Source organism: Manis javanica, chromosome 2, assembly GCF_040802235.1.
Source record: "Manis javanica isolate MJ-LG chromosome 2, MJ_LKY, whole genome shotgun sequence".
Taxonomy (NCBI): Eukaryota; Metazoa; Chordata; class Mammalia; order Pholidota; family Manidae; genus Manis; species Manis javanica.
The window spans coordinates 172,083,202-172,097,929 of NC_133157.1; the positions used below are offsets into that span (position 1 = coordinate 172,083,202).

A 14,728-nucleotide genomic window follows, 5' to 3' on the forward strand; every position below is an offset into this window, starting at 1 on the left:
TTCTACATAATATTTTAAAGTTTCAGTTCTGTGTGTTATAGAGATACTCTTTTTTAAACTTAACCATCTTAACCAGTTCTTCAGGGTTAATGTTTTAATTGTGAATCTTCATTTAACTTACATTTATTGAGTAAAGATGAATAGTAATAAAGAAATATATAGCATGAGGCAGATAAAGAAACAAACAGGGTTACAGAAGTATGAAACAGAGCAACTAACTAGTCCACAATTGGAGGGATGACATTTGAACTGAATTTTGAGGGATGATTAGCAGTTAGGTAGATGAGCAGTGGGAATAACATGTAAGAAGACACTGGTACACAAATGTGTCTGTGAGACTCACCTAGAGTGCCCCCCTTTCCCCCCAGTATCGTCCCCAGGTGATTATGACATGCAGCCGGGTTGGGGAAAACTGTTTTTGAATTGGAAATATCTGTCATTAGTGAGGTATGTGAGTAAAGAGCTTTTTAGGAAATACCAATTATCTACTTTCTTTGGCTGAACTTTGATGAATGAAGGTGACAGAATATGTATACTTAATGCATTTGGATTACCAGAAGTAGGTTGTTAGTAGCTAAGTATACCCTTTTCTCTTCTGGAACTGATGCTCTAAGCAGCTCTTATTAATGTCATTGCTAACCATGAACTATTAAAATGAGATGGAAAGTTCACGTGTCTATAGGGGTTGGTGCTGCTGTGCCCAAATCTCTGTTGTGCCTGTCCTCAATTCCTTCCTCAGCCACCTGCCTGTTAAGACAGGATTTTGTCTGTTTTTATTGACCATTGTATTCCCAGTGCTACCAGCAGTGCCTCCGTCACTGAGGAAATTAGTAAAACCTCCTTAACTTTCTTTCCAGACACTTCCAGAGGTATCTGCATCCTCACCATGTCTTCCCTTTCCAGTCTTCAGTGTGAGAGTATGTCTGTACCTCTGTGGTAAGTCTCAGCAGTCCTGCCCTGTCAGAGATCTTGTCATAGTAAGTATCATCTCTTCTGTGACTTTAGCTTCTTCCTGTCTGAAAACATGGTCAAGTCTCTTCCATCTTCAGAAACAAATCTATGATGAATACCTCCCTTTGAGCCTATATCTTGCTTTTCCTTCACAGTTGAACATCTGAACAGTGGTTTCTTAAGCTATTGGCTTCTCGTCCCACCATTTTATTAAAATTGCTCCCACTCAGGGCCTGGTAACATCCATTTTGGGGCACTTGGTGGGGTTAGCCACTCTTTCCTCCTCCCTGAAACTCTTCAAGTTTTCTTTCTCTGCACAGTCCTTGTCTGCTGTTCAGCTCCTCGTTGTTGGGGTGCCTAGCTCTCGTCTGTCCTCATGTCAGTGCATGCGGTTGTCTTTCCCTGAGTGGGGGCATGTACTTCTTAACCTGTCACAGCAGAGCTGGCTTTCAGTTTAGTCTTGAACTCTGCTAATGGGCCATGTTGCATAACTTTACCTCTAGCATATCTCCTCTGAGCTGTCTCAGTCAGTCAGTGATTACTTAATGGGGACCTTCCTTTGGCCAGGCTCTTGTTGGGGTTCTGGGAATAGAATGGCGAATAAGATAAGAGTTCCTGTCCTAAGGGGCAGGGGTAGAGATGGAAATAGAAGTGAGAGGACAATATATGAACATAAATAATTGAAAATTACTAGAAAAAATAAAATAGGGTGAAGTGGTAGAGTTGGAGAAGTGAGGGTCTCACTTTGCCTAGGCTGGCTGGGCATTCTTTCTGAAGGGATCATATTTGAGTTGAGCCCAAAACTGAGAAGGAAGCCAAGGAACTGTCAGAGCAGTGAATGCAAAGGTCCCTCAGAAGCACAAGGTAGTCAGGGATGACAGGAATGTCAGTGAGAGTGAAGAGGGGAGGAGAGAAGAAAGAGGTGTGGGGGCAACAGATCACATGAGGAGGCCATGCATGAGTTTAAGATAAGAGAACATTGGAGTGTGAAACAGTTGTTGAAATGTGTTTGGGAAAGATCACTAACTGCTGGATGGAGGATGGATATGGGGTGAGAGTGAAGGCAGGCAGGGTGCAGGGGCACCATGTACCAAGTTGTTCCTGCAGTTTGATGAGAAATTAGGCTTGGAGAAGAGTTATGTTGGGGATAGTGAGGAGTAATCTCCCTTTTATCGTGGCATCTGTTAGTCCACCAATTATTGCAGATTCTGTTCCTTCATATCTCTGCTGCTTCCTCTATTTCAAGCCATTTCAGGACTAGGCCACTTTTAGGCTACCCTCACAACTGTGCTAGAGCAGTTTTTCTAAAATACTAAGAATGTTCCTTCCCTGCTGAAAATTCAGTGGCTCTGTGTGGCTTTCTCAGTACTCACCATGGCGCAGCTACTTTTCTGCCTTGATGGTTTCGTCTCCTGAGCAGAACTCTGTATACTCACTGCCCACACTGTTCATCTCACTTCTCTGAGCACAGGAGGTCTTGACAGCACTTCTCCCCTTCTGTGTATACACGGCCCTTGCGTAGTCCTCCACAACTCACTGCAACTGTTACCATCGCTCAGAAACCTTTCCTGACTCCTCCTTACCTTTCCCCACTATATCCCATTGAGATGCTCCTTTCCTACTTCTGTAGGACTCAACTCGGCACAACGTTGTCAGTGATCTTAAAGCTGCTGATTTCCTTGTCTTTTTCTGCTGCTAAATTAGAAACTCACTGAGGGTAAAGAGCATATCTTGGATTTTTATATTCCTGGTATTTACTCTATTACCAGAACTCATGCCGCGCGTGCGTGCGTGTGCCAAATGACTTAATTCAGAAAAGAATGCCTGATACCTGGTTTGTTTTATTGATCAGTTCTTTTTTGACCCATGGTAGATTTTATTCTCTTCTACTGGAAAGATTAAATGAGAGGCTTAGGTCGGAATTTCGTAAGGAGAGCATGGAGGCCCAGTGTTCACTAAGTGAACCATTGTCTGATGGTGCAGAGAGGTCCAGGAGGACGTGGAGTTGCGGTGACCACTATTTGGCCATGGAGGAGAAAAGAGATAGATACTTAAGTAGAGTGGTGAGGCAGCAACCAAATCGAATGGGTAGAGAAGTGAGTCAGAGGTGAGAAAGAAGGTTGGCTTTTCTTTTAAGAAGTCAGTTGGTCAAAGGATTTTTTTTCTTTTTTTTTTAAAGTTGATCTTGTTTTGTCTTACTCTTGTTATACTACGTGAGCCCAAAGTCTGTTTGGTGGCCAGAGAGAGGGAGGGTATGAATTGGGGCAGGGGGAAGGGAGTAAATTAGTAGGGAAAGCGGTGTAGGCACTCGCTGGGGGTTATATACAGTACTTCATTTTCAGATAATCCTAGGATAGGATTGTATGTTTATTTTTATAAGAATTGCCATCAGAAATTATGTAAAATAAAATAGATGGCATGACTGTCTCAAAAGGCCAAAGTATTATTTTTTAAAAGGGTAGCCTCAGTATTCAGAAAAATTAACTGATAAATTTTCAGTTTCAGTAGAGCAGGACTGTATGTTTTCTGTAAGGCTTTATTTTTCATTGCCTCATATTTAATTATCTTATGTTATATTCTTAATAATTTAGCATTTACATAACATTTATAATTCATAGGGCTTATATAATAATCACTAAGACATCTCCTAGTTAGGTTAAATTACTTGTCCAGGGTCTTGTCAGCTTGTTAAGCACTTACTGTGTGCTGGGCAGTTTTCTTACCGCTTTGTCAATATTGACTCATTTTAATCACCCTGTGAGGTAGGTGCTATTATTTTTCATTTTATAGGCATAAAAACTGAGGCATTGTGAGGTAAAGGAGCTTGTCAGAAGTTGAACATAGTAAAGTGGAGCCAGGATTTGAACATAGGCTGTCTGACTGCAGAATGAACTCTTAGCCACTGTTATGCTGCCTCTTGTTGAGACAGAAATTCAAATCCCAATTCACACTAGACTCTTGTAAATGACTCTTGTTATTTCTCTAATTCCCCAATTAGAAATAATTGGACCATCAACCAGACTAAAAGTCTCCTATAAGTAAAAGTTTAGTGCACAAGTTGACTTGGGTTTCTTGTAACTGCTACGTTACTAGATGTTTAGAGTTTTATATTAAGTTTGTAGTAATTTTTTTTAATGGTTAACCTCTGACTTGGAAAAAAGCAGAACTGGTACTTCTTTCAGCTCAGAATAGAAATACCTTTGATACTTGATCTTCTGGACTGGCCCGTACTTTGGTGTGTCTTGGTTCCTGCCAGCTTAGCATCTAGTCTTCTGTCAAGTCTATTTTTAATTATTTATTACATTTGGGGTAAGGAATTTACATTCCGTATAGACAAAACCCTGTACATTTACTGGCTGGAGGTTTATAGGAAACATACTTTGTTTGAAACAGTGAGTGGTCAGTTTTGCTTTGCGTAGGTAATTCCAACTATTTCTCTCTAATTGGGTAAGAAAAGCAAGTTAAGTTACTTTGATCATACTTCAGTGCTGTGACTGGAGCCTTGCTGTGATGCAAGGCTCTTCTGAGGGAAGAAGTAGGTGGAACTTCAAGTAGTCTGAATCAACAATTACCTGCATTAGAATTGCTGCCATGAGAGTTGAGTTAATTTGCCTAGCTATTTGACTTGAATTTCTGTGAATAGAGTGAATTTATGTGAAGAGCAGATGAAGAATTACATTGCAGGAAATTAATGGCCAGCAGTTATAAGGGTGTGTTCCATGATATTTTGAGGAGGCATAAAGTTAAATTCAGCAAGGTTTTTGATTACCACAGTAAGGGGTACACAGTAACAATGCATGTGTTTGTCCATCTGAAAAAGGGAAAGAAATTTGTATTAATTATGTGACTCAGAATAAGTTGATTTAATTTTGAGGGCAAGGTGTTGACATAATTGGAAATAGTTAAAACTGGCAGTAAAAAGGGAATCTAGAGATGGATCAAGATTTAGTACTTAGAAAATTAAAATTGTGATGTGTATGGTGCATTTCAGTATAGGGTTGGGTCTTTTTTGCTTATTAGTGCAAAGTGGCAGCAGATACATGTATTAGAGAAAGGCAGATTTTGAGATGAGTTACTTGTAAAGCAGATTTTCTGTGATTGCTTGAAAGGAATAACTTAAAAATAAAAAAAGTTGAATATAAGTATTGTACTCAAGGAAATGAGATAGGTAAAAAATAAGAGAATGAGTTTACGAACGGGGATATGTGTCAGATATATCTAGAAAAGAAAAGAGGCCTAGATTTGTATCGCTGGAAAAGAAGAAGTAAAAATTGGAGTATGAGTGAAAACAGAAGCAGAGGGCTTGGGAAAAATTAATGTGTTTACCTCTTCTGGTTGAAAAAATCTGACACTGGGTGGAGATAAGTAAGAGTTGGGTATTAATACTGACTTATGAAACTTGGCACTTTGAAGATAAATATGTTTTTCTCACTAAAAACATTTATTGTGTTTCTCCTGTAAAGTGCCATATATTGTGCACCAAAAGGAACTTAGAAATTGACTAAAAGTACAGAAAGATGGAAGAAAGGTGAATTAATAGATCCTGTGATTAGACATTTTTAGATTAAAGTCAACACCCAAACTATAGTTAGATGTTAAAAAGTACCTGTGGATGCCCATCTTTAGTTGTCCTTTGCTTGATAGATACTGCAAATGCTCTTCAAGTCACTGGAATGGCACAGTTTAAAAAGTGTTACTCTTTTTCTCAGTGATACTTGTAAATAATCAGACAGGTGACATTCCTGTTGGGCATTTAAGAAGATTCATCAGTGATATTTATACAGAAAGGTCAGTGTGGGCAAGTAACTATTTAAGGAATTGGCTGACCTCTATCCCAGATAGCTTAAAGTATACATTGAGGTTTAGCACCAAGAAATCCTGGGAAGAAAAGCCCAATGGGGAGTAGAGTAGTAATGAAAAATAAAGTTAATGTTGCATTGTTAAAACTGAAAATGATTGTACTTACCCATTTCCCTGAGATGCATGTGTGAAAATTGAAACTGAAGTGCTGTGCACATAAAACGGTGGTATTGCTGTCTGTGCTACTAGGATGAAGGAGAGCTGGAGGGGCTGCTGGTGTGGATCCCAAAGGGGAGTGCAGGGGCTAGAGTGACTGTTGGGAGATGGTGCGTGGAGTAGGGTTCTTCAGGGGGTGGGGTCCACCCTCCTCCGCAGCAGAGTGGGGATTGACAGGAGTCAGGGAAGGCCAAGCAGTTAGCTTAGATGTGCAGACCGCGGAGTGAGAATGGTGGCATGGTGCAGGGAGAACAGTAGGACTGAGTGTTAGGAAGCTGTTCAGGAAGTTGGCATGTCTTTGGGTCCTTGGGAGACAGTCGAGGTGAGTATTCGGACTTTGGTAAAGTTAAGTAATTCTGAGGCTCGAAGACATTGGGTGTTCGGAAAGCTGCTTGCTCTTCCCTCATCCTTTCTCCCAGTGTGTCCTCTGGTGGTGTGATTCCTAGGCGTACTAATGAGTGGTTCTTATAAAATTTATTTTTCCTTTCTGAATATTTAAGTCACATGGAAATGTAAAATCTAATAGAATTATGCCTTATTAAACAGGATTCCACTAGAAAAACTTCTTTAAGATACATCAAAGATGTCTACACAAACCCGCTGGATAATCAAATATCCTTCAGTACCTGGACTGAGAGGTTTCCCAGGGAGCAGGGCTCTTAAACCTGGGTGGTTCTGAGCAAATCAGGACAAGTTTACTTTTGTTTACTGTCCCATTTTATAAATTCATTGAAATGACCAACAGTGTCTTTTTAAAAAAGTAATCTGTGTAGAAGTATTATTTCCTGTATTATTCAAAATTAAATCCCCTGTTTTATAACTTATGCTTTTATGAAATACTTATTTTCTGCTCTACAGTTGCTGAATCTTGAATACTTTAGGGTGAGGGAAACTACTTTGTTCATATATATTTATTTTTGCCATATTTCTTTGAATTTTAAATTTTATGGTGCTGGTATAACTTTGCCTGTTGTAGGCTCTCTAACCTTCCAAGTTCCACATTCATTGGACTAAACTTCTCAAGCATCTGATAGGTGCCATCCTGTCTGGTTACTGAGATGTTTCCTGTGTGTTAAAACTGTCTTCAAACTAGACTCAGTATTGAAGTTGGGGCTATTTTTTCTACCATGTTTGTGTCCTTGCCATACCTACTGTACAGACTAGGCAATCAATAAGTTTATTAATAAACCTGGTAATTAGATACTATGTGGTGGGAATTCTCTGGCTTTTCCAAGGCTTAACAGGCAAATAAGATACATCTTCAAGTGAGGATTTGATAGATCTTAATGATAAAGCTTAATGACTGGGAATGTAGTTCATTACCTACATTCAGGATTCTTTATTCTTTCCAGTTGAATAATAACCCTTATACAACCCTGTGGCATTTTTAAAGGGTTATGCTGGATATAATCAGCTTACATATAACTGGCTGTATCCTCTGGGCATAGGGTAGGACCTAATTTAATTTGGATGAATAATCAAATTCACTTGAAAATTATTAAAACAGACTGTTTTTTCTTTTACCACATTTGGTCATACAGCTGTTAAGTGGCTGCAGAGTTGGCTCTTAAAAACTTTGCTATATAGTCTCCCACAATTTGTTTCTCTTCTACTCCCTTGTGTTATGGTGCCATCATCTACCCATAGAGTGAAGTGGGAAATTTTAGTGGTTCAGAGTCCTTCTTTCTAACCTTTGGCTCTCCCATAATCGTCTGGTCAAAGATCTTGTACATATCCTGAGTTTTTTCCTTCATACTACCAGTGACCTCGTTCAGACAAGCTCATTCTTTTAAATCTAATCCCACTGCTGCCATAGTTACTCTCCTAAAAGGCAGTTCTTGCATTGAAACCTATCAGTGTCTATCTTTACTTTCAGATAAACTTAATTAACTACTATGCTTGATATATTTGCAATACCATATGAACAATTCCATAGGATCCTGTACATTCTAGATAATTGTTTGCCTGTTAGCCTCATCACTTCATACTGTCCTTACATTTTGTCTTCAAGTCCTAACAGCAGTTCTCTGAATGCTCCAGACATGCCATCATTCTCTCTTGAAGAATTATACTTCAAGACAGTTCAAAGGTTATCTTCTCACTGAACCTTTTCCTGATTCCTGTAAGTTGGGTTATGCACTTTATCATGTGTGCCCCAGAGGTACCCCTTTACATTTGCCTCTATTTTAGTAAGTGTTGCACTGAAAGCTATTTATTTACTTACAGGTTGTCTCCTCACTAGACTATGAACTCCTTGAAAGAAGGAATTGTGTCTTACTCATCTTTATACCCCCAGTGTCTAGCATAGTTCCTGATACAGAGTAAGTGATTGATGACCTTTTTTTTTTCTTAAAATTAAAACTATATTTAACAGTCAAACTCCATACATGTTGATAGCTAATGATATCTATGTAGACCTAGTACTACCCTGTTATAAAAACTATGGCTGTCAACTTAATACTTCTGAGGCACAGTTTCTTCATCTGTAAGATGGGAATTAGTACCTCCCTACCATTTACAGTATTATTGTAATGCGTAGATTAAAGCATATGTATATAAAGCTAGTTATATTTTAAGTGTCACACAACTTTATGTTATCAGATGAAGTGTGAAAACTAATTGTATGTTGAAAGTGGTAATTTTATTTACTCTGTATCTTTCCTTTTAGGGCAAAATGGTACCATTTTTGTACTATATCATATTTAACAGTTTAAATTTGTAGTTACAAGTTACCAGAGACATGTACTCTTGAGTCTGAGGATTGGTTTATGTAGAACAAAGGGAGAAATAGCTTGGTGGTGGGAGTCCAGGTACTGAGAGTTTTAAGTAATAGAGCAAACAAGCTTTTACCTAGTTGGTACAGTTTCTTGGTCCACGTAGTGTTTTAAACTTTACAATTCTTCTCAAACAACAGTCCTGTGCTTGTTTGTCTTCTTTGTTCTCAGCAATTATTTTTCTGTCTGACTTACTAATGAAGCCCCTCAATTTGCTTTTAATCTAACCTCCAAATGAATTAATATCTTCACATATCCTTTGATACCTTATTTACTATTCAAAGGAAGTGTCTTTTTCTTGAATGACTAATTACACACATCATCTGTGTGAAAGCTTTGCTTTTACCTTCTTTTCCTTCACAGGCTACAGGCATACTCCCTTACTGTCACACTTGATGAATTCGTCATCTTTGCTTTTCTGTATCTATGTTCCTGCCTTCCATGCATTCTTTAAATTTTCAAAAATTCTGTAATTTGAACATGTAACAGAAGGAAATTAATAATAAAAACACATTTGGGGACCAACAACTCAATTGAAGAACTGGGTCAGTACCAACACAGCTATAGGGTGACCTATGAACACCTCTGTAACTCCATATTCCTGTCTTTCCCCAACTCTTACAGTAACTATTCTGAATTTTTTTTCTCTTCCTTTAAATGGTATTGCTACAATATATTTCTTTGTTTTGAGTTTAATAATTGTTACATTTTAGGCTTTCTAAAGCACAAATGGCATTTTATTGTAGAGCAAAATTAAGTTATAATTCTTTATGCATTTCAAAGAAAACATTCTAGTATACCAAAGGAATATATAAAAAAACTATATATTCAGGATACACATTTAAATTTATAAGAAGAAAATAAACCTGGAGACTTGCTTTTGTACTGTTGTGGGTATTTCTATACAACACACAAAATCTCTTTATCCAGAGAACAAAACAGTAGCAGAACTATTTCCACACACAGGTTTCTTTTATTTGTGTAGAATTGTTTTGATTAGACTCATAATACACTTCTTGGAAGAGTGACAACTTGTCATTCGATTGCCCTTTGGACCTCAGTAATTCTTCAGTGGGCTTCATTCAGTTGTTGATTGTAAAAGCTTTTGAGACTCACACAATGTCCCCATGTTTCTGAATTTCTTTTTTTTTAAAGGAAATGCATAATGGAAAATGAGGTCATGATAACCACCAAGATAATTCATTTCTTCTCTGTCATTAGTAGTTGGAAACATTCTTGATGACATCAGTGCAGAATGTTTACATCTTGGGAGGTGGGACTTAGTGAGAGGAAGATGTTAATACTCTTATTTGTCCCCCCTTTTTTTTTATCACTGTTATGTTTCTAAGATCCATTCCTATAACTATGGTTCATTCACTCTCACTTCTGTATAATGTTTCACCATGAGTTGGCCTAATTCATTTAATCATTTTTCTATCTGAACATTTGAGTATTTTTAATTTTTCTGTCCTTTTTTTGTTACTATTATGCAAATATTGAACCATCTTTTCATCCCTGGAATAAATCCTGCTTGGTCTTGGTGAATGATCTTTTTAATACATTTTTAAATTCAGTTTACTAATATTTTGTTGAGGATTTTTTTCATCTATGTTCACCAGGGATATTGTTCTGTAATTTTCTTTTTTTGTACTGTTTTTGTGTGCTTTGAGGATCAGGGTGATTCTGACCTCATAGAATGAATTTGGAAGCTTTCCTTCCTCCTCAGTTTTTTTTTTTTGTATCATTAATATGCAATTACATGAGCAACACTGTTGTTACTAGATTCCCCTCATTATCTAGTCCCCACCACATACCCCATTACAGTCACTGTCCATCAGCATAGTAAGATGCTATAGAATCACTACTTGTCTTCTCTGTGCTATACTGCCTTCCCCATGTTAACTCTAATTTAAATGTTTGGTAGAAATCTTCTGTGAAGCCATACGGACCTGGACTTTTGTTTTTGCTTCAGTTTTGTTACTAGTAATTGGTCTGTTGAGATTTTCTATTTCTTCCTTGTTCAATCTCTTGGGAGATTACATGTTTGTAGGAATTTATCCATTTCTTCTAGGTTGTCCAATTTGTTGGCATACAGTTTTCATAGTGATCTCTTAAACTTATTTGTATTTCTGTGGTATCATTTGTAACTTCATTTTTGCATCTCATTTGTTTATTTGAGTCTTCTTGTTTTCCTGCTGAGTCTAGCTAAAGATTTATCTTTTGCTTGTCTTTTCAAAGAACCACTGGCTCTTAGTTTCATTGATCCTTTGTATTTTTTTCATTTTTTAGTTCCTGTTTAATTTATTTCTGCTCTTATCTTTATTAATTTCCTTCCTTCTATTAACTTTGGGCTTTGTTCTTCTTTTTCTAGTTATTTTAGGTGTAGGGTTAGATTGTTTATTTGAGATTTTTTTGTTTCTGGAGGTAAGCCTGTAATGCTAGACAGTTCTCTCTCAGAACTCCTTGGTGCCTTCCCAAGATTTTGCCTTGTTGTGTTTCTATTTTCATTATTCTCCAAGTACTTTTTTATTTTTCTTTAGTTTCTGTGTTGACCCATTGATTGTTTAGTAGCACATGCTGTTTAGCCTCCATGGCCTTATTTTTTTTCCTTAGTTTTTTTTCCTGTAATTGATTTCTAGTTTCATACTGTTAGGGTTGGGAAAGGTGCTTGGCATGATTTCAGTCTTCCTAAATTTTTTGAGAATTCATTTGTGGCCTAATGTGTGATCTATCCTGGAGAATGTTCCATGTGCACCTGAAAAGATTGAGTATTCTGTTGTTTTGGGATGTAATGTTCTGTATGTATCTATTAAGTCCATTTAGTCTAATGTGTCATTCAAAACCACTGTTTCCTAACTGATTTTTGGCCTGGATGATCTATCCATTGATGTAAGTTGGGATTAAAGACCTCTACTATTATTGTATTTACTGTCAATTCCTCTCTTCCGTCTGTTGATATTTGCTCTGTGTATTTAGGTGCTCCTCTGTTGAGTGAGTAGATGTTTACCATTGTTACATACTCTTGCTGGATACAGCCCTTCATTATCATGTTTTTCATTCTCTTTTTAATTCTTTGTTTTAAAGTCTATTTTGTCTTATATAAGTACTGCGGCTCCAGCTTTTTTTTCATTTCTATTTGCATGGAATATCTTCCACCCTTCAGTTTCAGTCTGTTGTATATTTAGGTCTGAAGTGAGTCTCTTATAGGAAGCATATATTGGGTATTGGTTTTTTTCTTCATGCAGTCACCTTATATCTATTCATTGGAGTATCTAGTTCATTTACATTTAGAGTACTTATTGATAGGTATTTGATTATCACCATTTTGTCAAATATTTTCTCGTTTTTGTTGCTCTTCTCTGGTCCTTCTCTTGCTTTCTTCCCACGTTCATGATGACCTTTCTTTATTGTTGTGGTTGGGTTTCTTTCTATTTTTCATGTATCTATTATTAGGTTTTTGAATTGTGGTTATTGTGGGGGTTGTATATGACATCTAACATGTAGCAGTCTATGTTAAGTTGTTAGTTGATAAGGTTTAAATGTGTTCTAATAGCACAACATTTTAAACTCCCCTTCCTCCATGTTTGGTATATGTCTTAAGACATTTAGTGATTCTGTTAACTAGAAGTTCTTGTACAGTTTAAGTACTACTCTTTGATCAGTTTTATGTTTTGTAAATACCTCCTAGTTTGTGGCTTGTTTTTTAGTTTTATTTATGATATTTTTATGATAAACAAGTTCTTGATTTCTACACAGCCAAAATATTCACTCTCTTCTTCTTTGGTTAGTATGCTTATTTAAGAAATCCTTCCATTGTGGGAGGACACAAAACAATAGTTTTCTGCTATAATTTCTTCTGAAAGTTTTAAAGATTGCCTTTCATACTTAAATCACTAGTCATTCTTGAATTGATTTTGTAATGTGATGTGAGGTAGGGATCCTTTTCCCATATGGATAATTTCAGGACCGCTTAATTGTCCATGCTTTCTTACAGATCAGCCACATCTGTTTCATGAGTATGTCTTAACATGCATTGGTCTGTTTTGAGGCTCCCATCTTGTGGACCATGCTAGAGTCCCCACTTTCACCTTTGGAATACTCACCCCATCTACTTCATTTTCATCTTTGCAGGTTGATCCTTCTTGAGATGGTTGAGCCAGAGCAACTTTTCTTCCATTACTTGTAGGGGATTGCTATTCTGAATTCTGAGATCAAGTAGAAGTGTTGGCATTTCACCCAAGCATCCTCTTTTTGGTGGAGGGCCAGCAGTACCTTTCTTTAGCAGCTGATTGGGTTTGGGAGGTTTAGAAGTTGAAAACTGTTTTCTGCCTTAGTTCCATTTTCCAGAGGCTTCTCACTCTCCATCATGTGTTCTGTTCTGACTTCTGACTAATGTGGCTGAGGTCCCAGTCTGAGATGACTTGCTTCCTGTCTTTGACTGTTCCTGTCTGAGTTTCTTCACTTTGCCAATTCGAGTATCTCTCCCAAGGCTGTCATTCTAGTTTTGGTTTATCTAGGTGATGCTGTGATTCCTCCAATTTCTTCTGTAGCTGCTCTTCTACTTCTTGTTCTCTCATACCTGGGTCAGCAGGCTTTGCTCCTCCAAGGATAGAAGCTGTTTGACTAGACTGAGAGGTGCCAGCAGAAGAGTCGTCTTCCCTAGGAGTACTCTGAGGCTTTAGATTCTGTTTGGGTCTTTGGGAGGGACCTCTGTCATCACATCTGTGATCATCCTGAGAGTGATCATCTTTGGAGATCCGTGATGGAACGTGTGTCTGTCGTGTCAGTCTTTGTAGTGGTGCCATCTTCTCTGTACTTAACCATCCCTGTAGTGCCCACTACCATGTGTCTGCCGCTGTTCATCCTGGAGTCATCCTCAGCCATAGTCTTTGCTGCCCTCGTCATCATGCCAGTCCTGGCCTTTGTTGTTCCCACAGTTTGTCTTCAAACTGCCATCATCTCTTCCACGTAGATAGTCATCAAAGCTGTCTGCGGCAAGGCAGTTCTACCAGTCTGTATCTGTTTTGTGTGAATCTTGATTTCTCTCAGTCCAAAGAACATTCACCCTTGTCTTTATCCTATGCTTTGTCAGCAATGTCCACCAGAATTCTGTTATCTAGAAACTCTTCAATGAGGCATACATATATATATATATATATATATGTATACATGTGTATATATAGGTAGTGTTTCTTAGAATTGTGTTAAATATATATATATGTATGTATAAAGTGATAGAATTGTGGATAAATGTCTTTCATCAGTTCTAGAAAATAAAGTTTTTTCTCTCCTAGTATGACCTCCTCTTTCTGCATTTTCTGGGACTATGAATAGAAGTATATTTTAGATCACATTTTATATTTCCATCTGTTTTTTTCAGCACTACTTCTAAATGATTTTTTCACATTTATATTCAAGTTTACTGATTCTTAAATTCTAATCTGAATAAACTATAGACTTTAGTTAATTATGTATTGATATTGTCTCATTAATTGTGGCTAACGTAGCATACTAAGGTAAGATGTAAATCGTAGGGGAAACTGGGTGCAGGGTATATGACAACTCTACTATTTTCACATTCTTTCTGTAAATTTGAAACTATTCTAAAGTAAAAACTTTAAGTTCTATATGGTTCTTTTGCAAATATGAGACTATTTGTTTTACCATGTTTTTTTGTTTGACCATGTTTTAGTTTGTTTATTACTAGAACTTGTTTTTAAAATATCTGTATTTAATAGTCATTTTATATCCATGAAGGGTCAGAAACTATTATTGTTTGTTTCTGCTGACTCACTCATGGTGGCTTATTTTCTTATAAATTTGATTTTTCTTAATTGTACTCTTGATTACTTTTCATTTTGGGTAATCCCAGTAGCTTCAATCGGAGTGTCTTCCTGAGTGAGAGGTTACTACTGACTGGGCGCTCAGCTTACTCTGGGAGCCTTCAGCTCCCTGACCTTGTAGCTGGCCCAGGGCTTTATCTTTTA

At 37.4% G+C, this 14,728-nt stretch overlaps 1 protein-coding gene across 9 annotated transcripts in view; it reads left to right on the forward strand.

The window, feature by feature from the left end:
* Positions 1–14,728, forward strand: part of WWP1 (WW domain containing E3 ubiquitin protein ligase 1) — a 123,942-nt gene that overhangs the window by 15,189 nt on the left and 94,025 nt on the right. For 4 of the 9 annotated variants that reach the window (XM_036995638.2, XM_073229792.1, XM_073229793.1 and 1 more), the window contains exons 2-3: positions 858–977; positions 8,194–8,288. The exons of 1 other annotated variant lie outside the window; for it this stretch is intronic. The gene's annotated coding sequence lies outside the window, so the exon portion shown is untranslated. The remainder of the gene's footprint in view (positions 1–857; positions 978–8,193; positions 8,289–14,728) is intronic. 4 more of the 9 variants (XM_036995637.2, XM_036995639.2, XM_036995640.2 and 1 more) reach the window with 4 other exon arrangements.